General features: G+C 32.2%; 1 protein-coding gene across 3 annotated transcripts in view; it reads right to left on the bottom strand.

The window, feature by feature from the left end:
- The window catches only part of LOC117172870 (guanylate cyclase soluble subunit beta-1-like), a 155,919-nt gene that overhangs the window by 103,735 nt on the left and 40,735 nt on the right, over positions 1-11,449 (bottom strand). The window lies entirely within an intron of this gene.

The raw sequence follows: 11,449 nt of genomic DNA, 5'->3' as shown, positions 1-11,449 counted from the left end.
GAGGGAGCTCTTCTTAATATTTTGACACCAAAATCATGTCGATACACCTTACCGACTGCGAGTAAAGCCACCCACGCTTTAACTTGACAGACTGTATGTTGTCTTTCAATGAAAATAAGAATTTTATTGCATATTTCACTCATTTGATAAAAATTGGTCACTACCTTATGAATATTTGTTTTAAAAAGTTCAACATTGACAAAATGGCAGTGGTTTTTCGGAAAATATTCGAAACCAATTTACTCAAAAACACAATTGGTTTTTATCTTTTGCCTTTTTGGAAATTCTGCCCTATATCTGGGGAACGAAAATTATTTTTATTTTGATAAAGCGACACTGGATACAAAAAATATAGATAAAATACTTTAAGATTTATTTTGTACGGAAAAATACGAATGGTATTTTCAAAAAAATTAAATTCAATTAAATAAATTTTATATTTGCGCAAAAATATCGAATACAGAAAAACATTATTTTATCTGCGAATTTTTCTTATTTGATGTCTTAGAAAAAAACGTGAAATTTCGTTTTTAGACAAAAAATTCTCTTTTGACTTTTAATATTTTTTTTATGTTTAGATGTTTTCTTATGTTTTCTAAAATTTCAAAATTGACTTTCAGTATTTTTTAAATAACTGCTGCCATTTTGTGATTTTGATGCATTTAAACATTTTCAACAGATTTTAAAAAAAGCCGATAAATTTAAGCAGAATTGGGATAGAAAATGTAAATACCTAATGCTGATATTAGCTTTAAAAATATCAAACTGCAAAAACAATTTTCACAATTTTTTGATAATCGGCGTTTTATGTTTTTAAAATTAATTACGTGGGACTTTTTTTTGGAGGAACCTGGAAAATCTTCAGAATCTCTACTTAGGGGCGGAGACCAAAGTACTTCTTACGCAAGTTTTCTCTTTATGGTCAATTTTTTAAACTATCCTAATTAATATCTGCTTTAGATGTTGGAAATACTTATTTTACCATTCAAAAAATTATATCATTTTTTTATTTTCTTCTTATTATTTAATATGTTATAACAATTACTTCCAATAAATATAGCGTCGAGGGGATAAGCATTACTGAAATATGAGATGCACTTTCCATGAAATTTCGTGCAATCGTTAAAAATACTTTCAATTCTTTGAAATCCCGTAAATTCTTTTGCAGCTTTTGTAATTCCCTTAAAATTAAAAAAATGTTACAATTGTTTGAAACCATTAGAGTTCTATCACTTCCTGTGACGTATTATAACTATATTATTTATACTTTTAGTATCAATAATCCCTATATTTATACTTATAATTTATATTTATAATTATGAAAGAAAAGGATTATGTTCTTATAAAAACGTACAAACTCGTCTATATTTATTATTATCCAGCCTGTTAAAATCAATATTTTAAACAATGCTGCACAAACCACTCAGTTTGTACATCTTGACTTTCCAAACACCGCCAAAGCAAAATGCTTTCTCATCTACGAATCTTCGGCCACTGCTTATGAATATAATAGTTCTAATTACAATAGAATCTAACATATATGAACCGAGGATCTAAATCCAAAGTCAGTCTATCTCCAAATTTCAAATCGGGCTGAAGCTCTGCTCAAAAGTACATCGAAAAATCAGTCAAACTATAATCTTCAAATTGGGCGGAAGATCTTCCCTAGAGTGCAACGAAATCATTATCTAAATATTATATTAATTAAAAGACTCCGGCTACGATTTTCAACATGAAAGTAGAATCAGTGTTGTGTTGTGCAGTGGCCAATTAATGACCATACAGTTTAACAACATTTAATTTTTGCATTAACATTATACATGTCGAACTTTGCAGCGGGATCTCGGACTATAAGTCGAAAATTATTATCGTGACCTATTATTTGAATTAAATATTTCATGCTTGAAATTACCTCTCCAAAATTTGAATTCAATTAATTAATATATAAATACCAAAGACCGATATTAATCTATTTTTGCTTATGTATTATTAATGATTGTTTATATTTACGCACTGGCCGTTTTATAAACACACCCCATATTCAATTAAACCTCCTAAGTCAATGCAGTACACAAAAGCTTGTTTTACATCTGATATCATGTCATATTTGATGCTGGTCAATTCAAAAGATCTTACTGCAAAAAATGTATCTGAGCAGTAGATATCAGTCGCAGTTTCCTTTTTTAATTGACTCCAATTATATTTCTTTCTTAAGTTGCTACACAAATCATAGATGCAATACCGATAGTTTGATTTTGACTGCAATTGTAGCTTAATTTGATTTTTCTCATGTAATCTATAGATATTCGTGGTTCTTGAGAAGTTTTGTTACCTGAGACCTTCGCAGCTTTTTTAAAGGTTTGCCGCATGGCTGAGAAAATGATACTCTAGTTTTTTTAAAACTTTTTATTCACCAAATATGAAATTTGGTTACCCTGATTTTTTGGTGTACAAATTTTGCATCGCTTTTGTGAATCAACTTCTTCGGAACGTATTCTACAAACACCTGTGAGATAACCATTTTAAGAAATCTGATAAATATAAAGACAAAAAAGTTATCATTCAAAGTAATGTAGACGTAATTATTACAAAAATGAATTTAAATAATCATTTAAAAAAATATAATATATTAAATAGTTATATCGATTTTTTAATCTTTTTTATACGAGGTGTGTTCAAAAAGTAAGGTAACTTTTCAATTTTCGCGGGCTACGTACATTCACGTTTTAAATTTTTTATTTTGTTGCGTTGGTACCCTCGTCACGATCATATGTTTACAGTTTTGACTATATAGCTCATGTTGTTTTTCTGGCAGAGGCGTAAAAGGTTAGAAGGGTTTGGTGTGCTCGGCGATTTTCTTCTTTTGCAAAAAATGGAGCAAAGAGTTTTCATTAAATTTTGTGTGGAAAAATGTGTATAAGTGGTACAAGCTGTTCCAAGAAGGCCGAGAGGATGTCGAAGACGAACCCCGCCCTGGATGTCCCAGCACGTCAACAACAAATGAAAGCGTTCAAGCAGTTGAAGAAATGAAGTTGAAAATCGCCGAATTACCATCAGTGAAGTTGCTGAAGATGTTGGGATATCGGTTGGCTCATGTCATGCTATATTTTCGGACGTTTTGCGCATGAGACGTGTGTCAGCGAAATTTCTTCCAAAACTGCTTAATTTTGATCAAAAGATCCATCGCATGACCATCGCTCAGGAGATATTGAATGAAGTCCATAGTGGTATTGACCGGATTTGGCCCCCAGTGACTTTTTTCTTTTCCCAAAACTGAAGAGACCCATGAAAGGACATCGATTTTCAACGATTGAGGAGATAAAAACTGCATCGCTTAAAAAACTCAAGGCATATAACAATGATATCAAATCTATTTGATACTTTGCCTTATTTTAGTGAAAGTGTCATAACGACATAAAAGAAAGAAGTAAAATGTCACCTTTCGAAAATTGTGTGAACGGTGACTGTCAAGTGAGAATATATATTCTACATTCACATTCCATATTATTAAAAGATTGTGGGTTTTGTATGCCTTTTCTATATGGTTTTCTATTTGGAATTTAAAAATATTCGAATTGGATATGATTAGGATCTGATCGCTCGGTCTTTATATTTTCGCACATTATTGTGCAACCCTTTTAAAATTAAGACTCAAAATATCCACCACTGTAATTTTGTGATTGTGAATTACCTTTTGTTCAAAGAGCTTATCTCGAGAGTTTGAGATCACATACGGCACACGACTGATAGCAATCGCACTACAAGTTCGGTCTTTACATTTATCCAGCATTCGTGGACACAACTTTTAAAATCAAAGGTCAACGGACGGACAACTGTAATTTTGTGATTTTGAACTCTGTTTTGTTAAAGCTCTTTCGGCCGTAGGAACACATTCTCATCACGCACTTCGTGCTTCGCACTCGATTTTGTCCAAAATGTCAACTTTTCTACATTATACATAACACTTTTATATAAAATATGATACATTTTTTATGTAACTTTGTCTGGGATTGCTAATTCAAAAATGGTAAAATAAACAGAAAATTATATTTATTATAATTATTTTTATTTTTTTCCTTATTTTTCTTTAAATTGTATTCTAAGATGCGCTAAAACATGTATCAATTCGATAAATTTATATCATCACAATTCATAGTATGCGTACAAATTAAATCATGCTTCTTTTGATTTTTTTCATACCATCATATACTTTTTTCATGCTTCTACTGACTTTTTTCATACCGTGCATTGTTTGGCTTAAAATGTCTATTTCATTTTTTTTTTATATTTTAAAATGCTCTAACTCTGATCATTGTATTTTTACAGCAAAAAGCCATTAGGCTACATTTTTTGAGTTTCTGAGTACCATGAATAACTGTACATAGAATTTTGAAATCTTGAAAAAATGTGGTTTCAAAAATTTTCGGTACGATCAAATTTTGAATTATCAACTTTTTGACCAAATTAAAAAAGTTGTTATGATTATTTTGTATGCCTTTCAAAAATCAACGTTTTTCTTTTCTTGACTTTTTTTCATATCATGCGTTGTTTGGTTTAAAATCTTCATTTTTTTTGGACTTTAAAAATGTGTGCAGAAAGTGTGCCAAAACAGAATCCAATCTGATTAATTTTTCGAAAGTTATCCTGCCTACAGAATACAGACTGCAGGGAGACAGACACCTTCGTAAAAATCGTTTTTTTTGACTCAGGGGGTCTCAAAACGTGAAGATTTGTTTAAAACCGAGAAAGTGAAATTTTACATAAAACCAATACCTTTTCATTAGGATGAGAATGTGATTATTGCTAAACTTATTGTGATGTAATCTTCATTTTTTATAGTTCTTAAGTACCCAATTTGTCAATGCAGTACTTATAGATATAATCGCACGCTTCAACGCTTTGAGAAATCGCACTCGCTGAGGATTCGAACCCTACCTATACTGTCTAAGCTTGTATTCTACCGCGCGCTCTAACTAATTTCGCTATTGATGCACATGGATCTTGGTTACAACATTTAGGTCATGATTAATGAGTAGTTCTATGGAAAATCGAACACTTCCGAGGGAATTTCATAAAAAAAGTTATTTAAAAAGAAATAAAAATACAATTTTCTTATTTCAAGAATGGCTTTATATATTTTTTTCTTTAAATATGCTTAACCAAATATTTTAAAATATGTGAAAAAAACAATTAAATTTCACTTATTTCAGAATGTCCTTAATACTTTTGGTCCTTAAATAATCAAAACGTTTAAAGACGTTCCAAAAGTAATAAATAATCAAGAAAATCAATTACAAAAGTGCTTTGATAACCTTAATGACAAACGAAAAATTTTATTCTATACATACACTTTCATAAAATTCACACTTTTCAATATATCAAATTCTTTTATAATAATTTATTATTTGTGTCAGTTACAAGTGTGTAATAACTTTTCTAAAACAAAAAATTTTAATTTGTTAAACAAATAATTGAATTTCACTTATTTCATAAAGGGTTCATTAACTTTTGTCTATAGATTTAAACCATTCGAAAATTATCTAAAACGAATACAAAATAAATGGCAGTGCAATTAAAAAAAATTTTAATCACCTTAGAAAAAAACAGTTGCTGCCTAATCAATAGTTGAAAATATGTATAAGTTAAGTGTAAGTTATGTATTAGTTATGAAAGCAAATTTTCTACAAGTTGCAACTTATTACAATTTTCATTTTATTTTGCACAATGCACATTGTAAAAAAATCGTTTATCGAAAATATCTTATTTTTTATCCAGGAACTTATCATTTTTTCCAATAAATTAAATTCCGATTTTTGAGTGTAAATCCCAATAGAGCCTATTACAGTGTAGCGACATGTCAGTAAGTCTGAGAAATCTGAGGGGAAAAAAGTTGGTCAGGTAAGTAAGGAAAATGTCAGGGTAATGAAGTAGCTGTCAGGGAAAATGGAAATTGATGTTTCAAAATGATTTTTGGAGCACTTCCTATTATCAATATAAATTTTTTTTATATAAAGTCTCTAAAGTAGAATCGGATTCTAAGTTTTTTATTTGTAATTACTTATTTATTGATAGTTTGGATACATGTCCTTTACCTACCCAGGAAACAAGAAACGATTGACCGCGTTTCAATCGTATTTCAAGTCGTATGAAATGTGTATTTTAAAGAGGAATGGCATATTGCTGACGATAAGTTAGAGGTACCAGTGAATCGGAGAAGTGGTTATTTTACGATTCGCCAAAAAATATTTCGTTACCGATTAAAAAACAACGGTTAATCGTAATAATACTATTCACAAAAGAAAATTACAGACCAGAAAAAAAACTTTATTTTTTAAATTCATAATCACTATAATATCGAATAGTTAACGTAGTATAGTATCGTAAAACGCAATACTCTGCCTCTTTCTTTCACTGCGAAAGAGAGAGACAGCGTCTGCGCATACACCATGCGCAAACAAAAAACGCGTCCATCTTTACATTTGATTATCATTATAAATATTTGATTTAGTGATTTGTATTATTTATTAGTATTCATTAAAAATTTTGAGATTTATATAAAATTGCATTTCACTAACATATATGTAATTTTATTACAATTTAAATAATATGATAATTAAAATATTTAAATTAATTTTATATTTCATTTTACGCAATTCATATTTATAAAATAGGTTCCTTATGAAGGACATTGTTAAATCTTAAAAATCCAAATAATTTACGTCCCTAACTTATCTGCATTTTCCTATTTAAATATACTTGCAGCCACTTCCCATTCACTACAATTAAATAATGAAGAGCGTAACCTGCATTATACAATTCATCGGTTTTCATCAAAAATCAATTGGATCATGCAGATTCGTTTCTGTAAAAGGGAACCTGCACTTCTCCATTTAGCTTGTCATCCTTCAAACTCCATTTCATTGAGAACTTGAAACGATTCATGCATTTCTTCTGTCAAACGTAAATCACGAATTGAACTTAATTTAGTTTTTAAAGGTTATGTTCTTCTATTCAGAATGTCTTAAAACTATAGTTAATCCATATTGCCATGTCTTGTTCCACTATTTTTCTTGGAACATTGTTGAATCCTAATTCGCTTTTGTAATACTTTTCTCTCAGCGTCATTCGCCTAAATATCAGGGAAATAGAAAAATTCAATCTTGTGGCCACCTTGCTATTACAGAAGCAATTTTGTACTTGTACATCTTACGATAAAATGTAACCTAATCGATAGCTGATATAACCTCTTAGAACAACAATTTTAAACTTGTGCTGTTCGTGAGAGAGCAGTATCTAATATGTGCCTCGTAGAACCAGTTTGACAGCATAATTTTGAGCTTAAACTTGATTAATTTATTCCCGATTTGTCGTTGGAAATCCTAATAGAACCTCTTAGAACAGCAATTTAAAACTTGTGCCATTTGTGAGAAAGCAGTACCTAATAGTTACCTCTAGAGCCACTTTGAAAGCTTTATCTTGAGTTTCAACCTAATTAATTAAATTTGTATTAGCCATTTAAATTCCTAACAGTACTCGCTAGAGCAGGAGTTTGGACCTTGTTTCATGTATGAAAAAGGAAAACGTAATAGATTCCCTTTAGGGTCACTTGCAATGCAGATCTTCGAATTTTAGTTTGATGAATTGAATTCCACTTTGCCATTGAAAACCTCATAGAGCCACCTAGGGAAGCATCTTCTATTGGGTAATATTCCCAGCCATGTTTTAAAAGCACATCAGTACCTAATAGAGCCTATTAGAACACAACATTTCAAGTCAATGTCAATCTATGCTCTTTCAAATTAAACAGATTTCATTTTTAAGAATACTCAGTAATAACCACAGAAGTATAGGCTTGGAGTTCTCTTTGGATTCTAGGCCAGTTAGTGGCAATCACTGAATCAGAAGTAGGTTTAAAGCGGTAAAACGCACTGACGAGTAGACTCAGGGTTCTTCCTGTCCTTTGGTATAAGTTTGTTTCATGTTAATAAGTGTGTGACACTCTTTCTGTCCGAAGAGTAAAATTAAGAGAGATAGACATTACTTACTCTATCAACTGAGCGAAATAATTAATGTAGAATGTCTACGAATCTAAATGCAGTGAGCATCAGAGAGTGTGTTGCTTTGTGCATTTCGTATTAATTATTCTTATTTTGCAAATATAAATTCTATTTTCGAGATAGAAATCTTTGGATGTTAGGGGAAAATATGCAAAGTTCTAAAATGAGTTTTTTATTAAATAAATTATCGCTGTTTAATTGGAATCTTGCATTTCCTCACAGAAAATATGCCTCAATTAATAATTAGGTGTAGTGAGATTTAATCCTAATAAACCACATTAACAATTAATTGTTGCGTAATTACACAAAAGTAAAAGTTGGCATGTACAAATAGGAAGTATGGACAACAACTGTGCGTGCCAAACTTAGCAGTAGCGATTACGTTGCACAGACGAAACTAAGTAAATTAAAAAAAAAAATGTATTTCTCCACAATGTTTTATAGTTTCCTGCTAATCTTTTTAATACACATTTTTGTGTTGTAAGCGAATATATATAAATTATTTTTTCCCAAAATAAATTTGTCATGTATGAATATAAATGGATTTTTTCTTGATAGCGCTAATAATATGCTTTCATTAAATACAAGCATATTTTTAAATATAATTGAATGAAACATAAAATAAATTTTCTTAGATAATCTAACGAAACATTTTATAATGTGTGATTTTTGGTTTATACATAAAAAAAGAAGTATAGACCACAGCGGTGGTAGAGAAAATACAGTATATGCTGAACGTGACCCAAAAAGCGCTAAAATTTGACAAAAGGGGCAAGTGCCAATTCTGTCCACTAATTAACGACAGAAAAACGCAAAAGGTTTTTCTCAAGTGCGGGTATCAGCGCCACGAAGAGTAGGGGTCGTTGATATGTGCTTCCTGTGCTTTATTACCTGGGAAGCTCGAATGATTGTTATTTAACCACAAGTATTAGAAAAACTTGCTTGTTGTATAATTGATTTTTCAGAAGTCTTACTTTTGCTTATTGTTCATATTTTTATTACAAATTTATTTTTAAAAATTGTGTACAGGTATTAATTCACAAAAACCAAGGTTTAAAATGGAAAAGAAAACTTTTAAAAATATTTATTTTGTGCAAAAGATAGACGCAGGACTGCGTTAGAGACCCAGAAAAAGTGATTGCAGGTGAGAAAAGAAACAGCAGTGATGAAGAATTAAAGCAACGAATTAGCAGGGACAGGAAATTTACGCAAGATACTTTGTACAACACTGTTCCTTGGAGTGTGGTCTCTAGCCGCGGATGACCTTACGCGGCAGATGGCACAGTTAGAGGTGAAGGTTTCACAGCTGGAAACATTTTTAGAGCTATCAAACCTTTTAAAATGTTAGGAGGAACAGTGCTGATGGACGAGATGAAGTGATCCCAGAAGAACAGCATTTTGCATCCGGATCGCGATGGACTGAGCCTGATGCTGGCAACCCGCGGTTTTCCTAAGTTGGATAAAAATGAAGCTTTCATACCTCTAAAGAAGCTGATTATGAAAACCACAAGATCGACTTTGTATGGTAAAGCTTGCTCAACTCAAAAAGAAGAGCCTGATATTTCGCCCGTCTTTCTTCCTCTTTTCTGCAAGATTACAGCCATATCTGCGGCACGGTATAGAAATGCCGCAGCATTGACAACTTCATGCTGATGTATCAGTCGGATTAGAGAATCTTTGCTTTTTAGAACTGATCACACTGTAGCTGAAAACGTTCTTCGATGAAGACAGTCTAAGCTCAGCAAACCTCTACCCACTTTTCTTTTGAGGAGGTTTATACGAGGTACGAAAGATCTAGGAGGATGACTTAAATCGATCGTTATCATCTTGCGCGAGATTCGGTTAAGTTGCTTTAACTTATCGACGTTCCATTTTACTGCACCAAACGTGTCGAGCATTATAGAAACGTCCAGAATATTAGTCGCCTGGATCTTAATTCTTCCCAGATAATTCGTGAGCCCAAATTTTTCTAAAAATTTTGCGATACTTTGCGATGTTTGTCTACCCAGATGATGACTGGTCCATATATGAAAGGTGGTTGACCTTAATTTCTCTTCTCTTCGGCGGTCCACATAGGTATCCAGAGCTTTTCCCTCGGATCACAATAGATAGATAAGCTTGTTAATACATCTTACTATTTTTGGATGTACCTGAAGGCACTCAAGGAGCATTATAAGTAGCTCATGGTGCGTGTTATCGAATGTCTTTTGGTATTTAATTCAATCCACGGACAGATTACATCGATACCTGATCGAATCTTGGATATACACCTGTCTATTAACAGGTTCTCTCTGCAACCTGTCAGTTCTCTCTTGCATCCGCATTCTTTAACTATTGCACCCCATACCGGCTCAATAGATGTTAACATCCTCTTTTTGATGATGCCAGTGAATAGCTTGTAGCTTATGTTTGAATAAGCGATGGACCAGTAGTTCTTCGTACTTGACAAATCTCTAGTCTTAACGTTCAGTAACGTGCGTTCTTTTACTAGCCACTACGGAATGGGTTGTTCCCCGTTTTAAAAAAGTAGTAAATATACGAGCTAGATCTTGAAGCGTGGAAGTGAATTTTTTCACAACAAGTTATTGATTTTATTTAGCCCTGACGCTGAAAAGTTCTTAGTTATAAAGATAACTTTTTTGATTTCTTTAGCAGTAATTAGTTGACAGCCCACCTCTGTTTGTTGCAACAGTCGCCTCGGGCTAAAGTTACGAATAAGTGAGATATATGAAGCTTCTTCATCTAGCTTATGAGTTTTTCCAATATACTTGTTTACAGAAGACTTGAATCTCTTCTTGAATAGGCGGATTTTCAACGGCTCATGACGTTTTGTTGAACAGATGAGGTGTTCCCTTAACTTTTAGAGGGAATTTTTTGTTTGATGTAATGTATCTAATAATGCACTGAACATTTATTGTATGCCGTCTCGCTGTTTTTATTTTAAAATCAAGCTGTGTAATACGCTCGCGAGTCTTACTCAGACGTACTGATGTATAATTACTTCTTTTGTCACTAAGCAGGTATATCGCCTTCTCGTAATCTACATATATCAGTTTCCAGAGATCAACATCTTCAGGGAGCAAATCAGGGGAAGAAGTATTAGTTTTAGCTAAATTGCTTATTCTGAGAAGTACTTTTTGTGCATTTTTGACCTCCTAGTTCTCATGTGGGAATTATCGGCTATCTGCAAAGCTAGTCTTGCAGGAACAGGCGGTATGTTTGCTGAAGGTTCTTGCTCTTATTTTTGATAGAGAGCTTCACATGGTCCTTTGCGATGGTGTTACCATATCCCTATATATAATTAAAAATTTGTCATAAGGACAACCGCAGGATTTCGCCGGGAGCGGGTGCTAATCTGAAAAATTGCACCCGCTTCCAGCGAAATCGCGGTA

The sequence above is a fragment of the Belonocnema kinseyi genome, chromosome 5 (assembly GCF_010883055.1).
Source record: "Belonocnema kinseyi isolate 2016_QV_RU_SX_M_011 chromosome 5, B_treatae_v1, whole genome shotgun sequence".
Classification (NCBI taxonomy): domain Eukaryota; kingdom Metazoa; phylum Arthropoda; class Insecta; order Hymenoptera; family Cynipidae; genus Belonocnema; species Belonocnema kinseyi.
The sequence above is the reverse complement of the archived record's forward strand: the minus strand, read 5'-3'. Positions and strand labels throughout refer to the sequence as shown.